Source organism: Ranitomeya variabilis, chromosome 2 (genome assembly GCF_051348905.1).
Source record: "Ranitomeya variabilis isolate aRanVar5 chromosome 2, aRanVar5.hap1, whole genome shotgun sequence".
Taxonomy (NCBI): Eukaryota; Metazoa; Chordata; class Amphibia; order Anura; family Dendrobatidae; genus Ranitomeya; species Ranitomeya variabilis.
The window spans coordinates 566,131,260-566,140,007 of NC_135233.1; positions in this window are offsets into that span (position 1 = coordinate 566,131,260).

The window sequence follows — 8,748 nt, forward strand, 5'->3', positions numbered from 1 at the left end:
TACAGGGAAGGTTAGTACCAGCTCAGCTAACCACCGAGGGGTACAGGGAAGGTAAGTACCAGCTCAGCTAACCACCGAGGAGTACAGGGAAGGTTAGTACCAGCTCAGCTAACCACCGAGGGGTACAGGGAAGATTAGTACCAGCTCAGCTAACCACCGAGGAGTACAGGGAAAGTTTGTACCAGCTCAGCTAACCACCGAGGGGTACATGGAAGGTTAGTACCAGCTCAGCTAACCACCAAGGGGTACAGGGAAGGTTAGTACCAGCTCAGCTAACCACCGAGGGGTACAGGGAAGGCAAGTACCAGCTCAGCTAACCACCGAGGGGTACAGGGAGAATAGGTGGTGTGCAATACCCCATTAGAACCACTGCGAAAGAACACGTTGGATGAACTTGTTGTGGTGCAATACCCTGTTAACCCCACAAGATAGTATAGCATACACACGGGACGGAAAAACAGATAGCAAAAACTCACAGTCAGCAAAAACACGCAGCAAATCTCCTCTCCGGAGGTGCCGGAATTCTAATGGCACAAGGCCAGCCCTGAACACATGCTGACACAGATCACGGACCTCTCACTGGAAGCTGATAAGGTGCAAACTGCACAAAATGCACAGACAGAGCGGTAGCTTATCCACCCACACAAACACAAGTGACACAAGCACGCCCGCGTGCTTCGCTGAAAGCCCTTTATGCACCAGGCTCCACCCCCAAACACACCCAGTCAGATGGGGCATCGCCCGTGGGCCAATCCTGAGCTGCCACATCCCCAGAGCAGAAAGAGTCTGAGCACCAATGACAAGGCGCCACAACACGGACATGCTCAGTAAAGTGATTTCTCGTCTTAGACTCCAGGAGTGGGGCTGCCTCTGTATACCACTGGTTAAAATAGACTTGAGCTGAACAGCCAGCAGTAACCACATGTATAACAGGAGCCTGAGCAAGATGCAGGGACCGACGTCTGTGCTAAACAGCAGACCCAGTGGCCAGACCTGAATGACAGACCAGAGCAACAAACAGTGCCTACGATACATCCCACCCAGCAAGGAAGTCCTGACCTCTAACACCAGGCACAAGAAAGATAGTTTGATCATGCACATCATGCACATATATAACATTGATCAGACTGCAGAAAGTGAAAGTCCCATAGTGGGACAAAGTAAAAAAAAAAGTTTTGCAAATATTTTTTTTAAATCACAAAATAATAAAAAAAATTTTTTTTAAATATATTGTACCCATAAATAATTAAAAAAAAACAAAAAAAAGTATATTTAGTTTTGCCAGAATGACCTGACCTATAAAACTGTTCCATCAGTTAACCTCTTCAATGAACACCATAAAAAAATGATGCTTTATCATACAGTCAAACAAAAATTGAAATAAAACACAATAAAAAAGACAAATGTAAATAAAAATAGATTTGCTGAAAACATCATTTTGTGCCACAAAAACAAGCTGCCATTCAGATCAATCAGTGGAGAAATAAAAAGGTTATAGCACTCAGAATGAAGCGTTGCAAAAATACCGTATTTTGCGGATTATAAGAGGCACCATATTATAAGACGCACCCCAAATTTTGAGGAGAAAAATAGGAAACATTTTTTTTTACTAAAATGGAGGTGCCTCTTCTAATCCATGCGTCTTATTGCTTACCGGGGTGGTAGATGTGGTGAAGCGGGGTCCCAGGGTCGCTGCTGGAACAGGCAAGAGTGGAGCATTGCCGCAGGCTGGGATGAGGGGGTGTTCCGATGTGGGCCGCTGCGGGTGAAAATGGTGCTCTGCGATGTGGGAGGGCTCCGCCGGCATTTTGTGAAAGCACATCCATTAATGCGATGCCAAGATCTCAATTGGCGGCCATTTTCCCGGAGCCCCCCGCACATCCATTACTGCGATGCTATGGCCTCCTGGAAAATGGCCGTAGGGGGCGGCGCATGCTCAGATTGAGAACCCGGCACGAGATCTCAGCACCCGAGATCTTGGTGCCCAGTAGAGATGAGCGGTGTTTGAGTCGAACTGTTTGCCAATTTCAAATTCAAGCTGTTTTGGGCGGTGTTCGAGTCGTTCGACGAACCCGAACAATGTGCTTAAAATTCGGCTGTTCAAGTCTCTGTTCGATAACTGTTCGTTCACCAAAAAGCCTAGCTTGATTTGCACATTAAAACTGTTTATCATTGTTAATCGACTGTTTCAGTGTATAGTGAGCGGGGGGGGGGATAGATCTGTGCTGAAATAACGCCGATCTCCATTTTTTTTTTCTTTCCTGCATTTACAGAGGGGCGGTGCAGTCTCTCAGCCGTGCACACACATACAGCAATGTGCATGTGATGCACACAAGCAAGGGCATGTGTCATTGGCGGTGTATGTCACATGTCCTTGCCCTATAAGAACCAGCCATTTGCCCCGACGCCACCATTTCCTCACTGCTGCAGCTTAGTGTTAGACGGCACCGCTGCTGCTGTGGGCGCTATACAGACTAAGTGTTTTTTTGGAGCGAATTGTCAGAGAGATAGGTTTAGGGAGTCGAGAGTTGGGACTAGTTGTAATAGCAGCCCTTTTCAAGGTAGGTTACAGTAGTTCATAGCACTGTTTGCCAGGCAGGTCTGAGCCAGTGCTGTGCAAGTGTTAGGGTACCTTCACACTAAACGACTTTGCAGCGATAATGATAGCGATCCGTGACGTTGCAGCATCCTGGATAGCGATATCATTGTGTTTGACACGCAGCAGCGATCTGGATCCTGCTGTGATATCGCTGGTCACTGCTGAAAGTCCAGAACTTTATTTGGTCGTCAGATCGGCGTGTATCGTCGTGTTTGACAGCAAAAGCAACGATGCCAGCAATGTTTTACAATGGTAACCAGGGTAAATATCGGGTTACTAAGCGCAGGGCCGCACTTAGTAACCCGATATTTACTCTGGTTACCATTGTAAAAGTAAAAAAAAAACACTACTCACCCTCTGATGTCTGTCAAGTCCCCTGGCGTCCACGCTGCTGCTCAGAGCTTCCTGCACTGAATGTGTCAGTGCCGGCCGTAAAGCAAAGCACAGCGGTGACGTCACCACTGTGCTTTAGGGCCGGCGCTTACACAGTGCAGGGAAGCTGAAGGCGAAGGACGCGACAGACACGGCAATGTAAGTATGTAGTTTTTTTTTTTTTTACGTTTACACTGGTAACCAGGGTAAACATCGGGTTACTAAGCGCGGCCCTGCACTTAGTAACCCGATGTTTACCCTGGTTACCAGGGGACTTCGCATAGTTGGTCGCTGGAGAGCTGTCTGTGTGACAGCTCTCCAGCGACCACACAGCGACGCTGCAGCGATCAGCATCGTTGTCGATATCGCTGCAGCGTCGCTTAATGTGACGGTACCTTTAGTCACAGCATTTGGTGCAATCTAGCTCAGCCAATCCTTTTGGGCTAGTAGCATTGTCTGATAGTCATCTGAGTAGCCCACCTGTGAAGCTAGCTACACCGCCTGTGTATCACAATTTTTACTGCATCTAACCCAGTAAATAGTTTTGAGGTTTTGGGCTTAGTAGCAGTGTCTGCACGTCAGCAGAGTAGCCCGCTTGTGAAGCTAGCTACACCACCTGTGTATCTCAATTTTTACTGCATCTAATCCAGTTAATAGTTTTGGGCCTAGGAGCAGTGTCTGCACATCAGCAGAGTAGCCCGCCTGTGAAACAAACTATACCGCCTGTGTATCTCAATTTTTACTGCATCTAATCCAGTTAATAGTTTTGGGCCTAGGAGCAGTTTCTGCATGTCAGCAGAGTAGCCCGCCTGTGAAACAAACTATACCGCCTGTGTATCTCAATTTTCACTGCATCTAATCCAGTTTATAGTTTTGGGCCTAGGAGCAGTGTCTGCACATCAGCAGAGTAGCCCGCCTGTGAAACTAACTACACCACCTGCGTATCTCTATTTTCACTGCATCGAATCCAGTTAACAGTTTTGGGCCTAGGAGCAGTGTCTGCACGTCAGCAGAGTAGCCCGCCTGTGAAACTAACTACACCGCTTGTGTATCTCTATTTTCACTGCATCTAATCCAGTTAGTAGTTTTGGGCCTAGGAGCAGTGTCTGCACGTCAGCAGAGTAGCCCGCCTGTGAAACAAACTATACTGCCTGTGTATCTCAATTTTCACTGCATCTAATCCAGTTAATAGTTTTGGGCCTAGTACCACAGTTTGGCCACTCAGTTCTGCTCGGTTTTCATCCATCAGTTGTTGTGCCAACAACTACAGATACAGAGTTGCCAATTAGTTAAGCACTAAAATGAGTGGCAAAAGGCCTGCTGCTGGTGGAATGGGGAATAGGTGTGTTGGAAAGGAAAAAAAAGGTAGTGTCCGTGGGGTAGGTGGTAAAGCAACAGTAACATCTGCAGAAGAAAGACCATCTTCCAGCCAAAGTAAGATGTCTACTTCTTTTCGTGGACAATCTGATATGATCCCTTTCTTACGACCATCACTACAAGCATCGCCAAAAATTCCAGATGAGGCACAAAAACAGCAGGTGTTTGAACGGATATCAAGTGCTCGTTCAAGTGGGCTCTCCTCCATGTCAACTTCAACATCACAACTACTCCAGTTTTCAGAGTTGTCACCCCAATCCCACTTGCTTCCTCACAGCTCCCAAGTCTCCAGCTGCCCGTCTGAGCATGGGGTAACACACATGGTTGAGTCTGTAGATCTGTTTTCACATACTATAGCCTGGGAATCAGAGGTCTGCTCCAGAGCTTCTGTGAATCCAGACGAGGAAATGATCTGCACTGATGCCCAGAATCTTTGTGAGTCGGATCCAGGCCCAGATGAAGAAGGTTCTGAGCATAATATAGACCCTCGTTCCCAAACTGTAACTCCTGTTGGTGGAGACAATGAGGAAGATGATGATGAGACTGAGATACCTGATTGGAATGAAAACTTGACTTTTCAGTCGGGGCAGGAAGAGGTTGGCTCTGAGGACGATGGGTGTGAGAACACACAGGATGATGATGACGAGGCTGTAGACCCCACTTACTGTCAACCCCCAGTCCGCCAGTCCATGAGGTCAGCAGAGGAGGTGGAGGAGGATGCTAGTGACGAGTCTGACGACGAGGTAACGGTGCACCTTCCTGGACAGAGATGGAGTACTGGAAGCACGTCAACAACTGCATCCTCAACCCCAACTGTGCCTCAGACCAGAAGTCGTGGTGGCTCTTCAGGTCGCACGGGCTCTAAGCCTTGCATAGCCTGGGCATTTTTTGACATCGCAAAGGATGGCCCAACTCATGTTGTCTGTAAGATTTGTCAACAAAATCTCAGTAGAGGCCAAAAAATCACTAGCTTGAGTACTTCATGCTTGAACCGTCACATGGATATGAGGCATAAGTTGCAGTGGGAAGCTCACTGTGCTACAATGCGGCCTAGTGGGCCGGGTCAACCACTGTCTGCCCCATCAAGTGCATCCGCATCCTCTTCATCCTCTGTGACTGTGGGGACAGCAGTTGCACTTGGTTTTGGATGCAGACCTTCCACCTCTTTACCCGCAACAGCCAGTGTGATTGGCAGGTCGTCAGGACATTTGCAAGTGGAAACACCTGCTGGCGTTGAGCGCTCTCCGACATCGACACCACATTTTGATCAAGGCAACATAACATCTCCGCCTGCACCTTCCTCACAGACCAGCAGTTTGCCAGGGACACCCTACTCAACTCCGTCTAAGCACGGCAGCCAGCCCTCAGTCCCTCAGATGTGGACAAGTAAAAGACCATTTCCTCCTAGCCATGACAAAGCTAAGAGGTTGAATTTCTCCATCTGCAAGCTGTTGGCTACAGAAATGCTGCCTTTCCGCCTGGTGGACACAGAGGATTTTCGAGACCTTATGTCTGTCGCAGTGCCCCAGTACCAGATGCCCAGCCGCCACTACTTCTCAAAGAAAGCTGTGCCTGCGCTACACCAGCATGTCACACACAACATGACCGCTTCCTTGAGAAACTCTGTGTGACAGGGTGCATTTCACCACAGACACTTGGACGAGTAGACATGGACAGGGGCGTTACATGTCGGTGACTGGGCACTGGGTAACTAAGGCGACATCAGGAGAAGGGGCTGCTGTCCAAGTCTTGCCATCCCCACAAGTTGCTCTTCGATCCTCTGCATCTAGAAGTTCCTCCACTGCTTCTGCCTCCTCAACCTCCTCTCGGTCCTCCACCTGCACACAAAGCCTGTCTGGTAATGCCACCCGCGTTGTAACTGCGCAGAAGGAATCCTGCACACCTCCTCACTATGCTGTCACCAGGGCTCAATGGCATCAGGCAGTGTTTACGTTGAAATGTCTGGGAAATGTGAGTCACACAGCTGAGGAGTTGTGGTCAGCTCTGGAGACCGAGTTCCATCAATGGTTGTCTCCACTCAACCTGCAGCCAGGGAAGGCTGTGTGCGACAATGCTGCAAACCTGGGTGTGGCGTTTCGCCGGGGCAATGTCACACACGTGCCTTGTATGGCTCACATTTTGAAACTGGTTGTCCAGCAATTTTTATCCCACTATCCCGGACTAGATGGGCTTCTGCAGAGGGCACAGTCGCTGTGTGCTCACTTCCGCCGTCGCATCCCGCAGCTCGACGACTTCCATCTCTACAGAAGTCATTGGGCCTGCCAGTTCACCGGCTGAAATGCGATGTGCCCACATGGTGGAATTCAACTCTGCACATGTTGCAGCGACTGTGGCAGCACCGACGAGCCCTGGTGCAATACGTTATGACGTATAGCCTGGGCCAATGAGATCAAGAGGTGGGGCAAATCACGCTGCAGGAGTGGTCTCAGATCAGGGACCTATGCACCCTTCTGCACAGTTTTGAAATAGCAAAGAATATGTTTAGTGCTGACGATGCCATTATCAGCATGACCATTCCGGTGATTTACATGCTGGAGCACACCTTACACAGTGTCCAGAGTCAGGTGGTGGAACAAGAGGAGGAGGAGGAGGAACAGGAGGAGTCGTATGCGGAAGGGATCATATCTCCAAGGTCAAGAAGGTGGGCAGCACCAAGGCGGCTGGCATTGGAGGCTGGGGGAGAGGGATTACCGAGGGTGCATGGTAGCAGCCAAACTGTTGAGGAAGGTGCAGAAGGCGAGGAAGAAGTGGATGACGAACTGGCGCTGGGCATGGAAGACTCATCAGATGAGGGAAACTTTGATCAAATTTCTGTTGTGCGAGGTTGGGGGGAGAGGGCAGATGAAGGAAGCATGATTCTAATCTCGCCAACACCATGACAACGAGGACTTGGTCCTCCTGGATGCGCAAGACACATGAGTGCCTTCTTGCTGCACTACCTGCAACATGACCCTCGGATTGTCAGAATCCGAAGTAATGCCGACTACTGGGTTGCCACACTCTTTGATCCCTGGTACAAAAGCAAATTTGGCAAAATAATTCCGGCCATAGAAAGGGATTCACGCATGCAGGAGTATCAGCAGAGACTTTTACAGAATCTAACATCTGCCTTTCCACAAAACACCAGTGGTGCACATAATCAATCTCTGAGTTCTAACTTGCCAACCGTGGGACTATCGAGTCATCACTCTAACCATAACAGTAACATCGTATCTGGTAGTAACAGCAATTTTTTCAAGATTTTTTTAGACCATCCTTTGCAAGGCCACAGGAGACAAGAAGTCTGACGCACAGCCAACGCCTAGAGAGGATGGTACAAGAGTATCTCCAAGTTAACATCGATGCCATGACTGTGGAACTGGACCCTTGCTCATTTTGGGCTTCCAATCTTGAAAAATGGCCTGAGCTTGCCACTCACGCCTTGGAGATCTTGTCGTGCCCCGCAGCCAGCGTTCTCTCTGAACGTGTGTTCAGCGCTGCTGGTGGTGTGCTGACAGATAAGCGCACGCGGCTGTCGAGTGACAATGTAGACAGACTAACTTTCATCAAGATGAACAAATCCTGGATCTGCAAGGACTTTTCTACCCCAGTGTCATCTTGGGGAGACTAAAAGCTTGATGATTTTTGAAAATCACCTAACCAACCATTTTAAAAAACTCTGGCGAAATTGATGCCACTTAAGTGGTGTCTGTGGCCGAATTTTTTGAAAAAATGGAGACTCTTTTATGTAGTCCCCTTGCTGAGTTTTACATGACGTTGCCATCGTCAATTCCAGGTGGGTGGCGTCGTCTGCAGAGTTGTTTACTCATACTATGGCCTGGGATTCAGAGGTCTGTTCCAAAGCTTCAGTGTCTGCTAGTCTTCGATAAAGCAATCCGCGAAACGCGCGTCAGGGGGCTGCCAGCGGAGCGGAGCAAATCCTCTGGCCTCATATATGGGTAAGCTGAACTAATTGAGATTTTGACTGTGGTCTATGTGGCGGCATGTTACTACAAAAGCATGTGTCTTATTACTTGTCTCTTGATATGGGGGTATGTCTCTCCACATGACCTTAGAATCTGACATAGGATATATATTTATACCTACCCAAAGGCTATTGGACTCTCTGTCTACCGCTGGTATACCTATGGGCTCTCCATTTGAAAATTCTCCTGTCTTATTTGTGCTTTCATAGCAATTGTAACTTTATTATATTGCATTGTTATTTATTACTAATAAAGTTTATATGTTTTTGAACATGTGCCTTGGGATTTTGTTACTCCTTTTGTCTGTGGTATATTTGGTTTGGAGTTTCCCTACCAGCCATTGTGGTGTGGTTAATGATAGTGGGGGAGGAAAATTTGGGTGTTCCCAGCCCCTAATTTATGATAAGCCTGGTG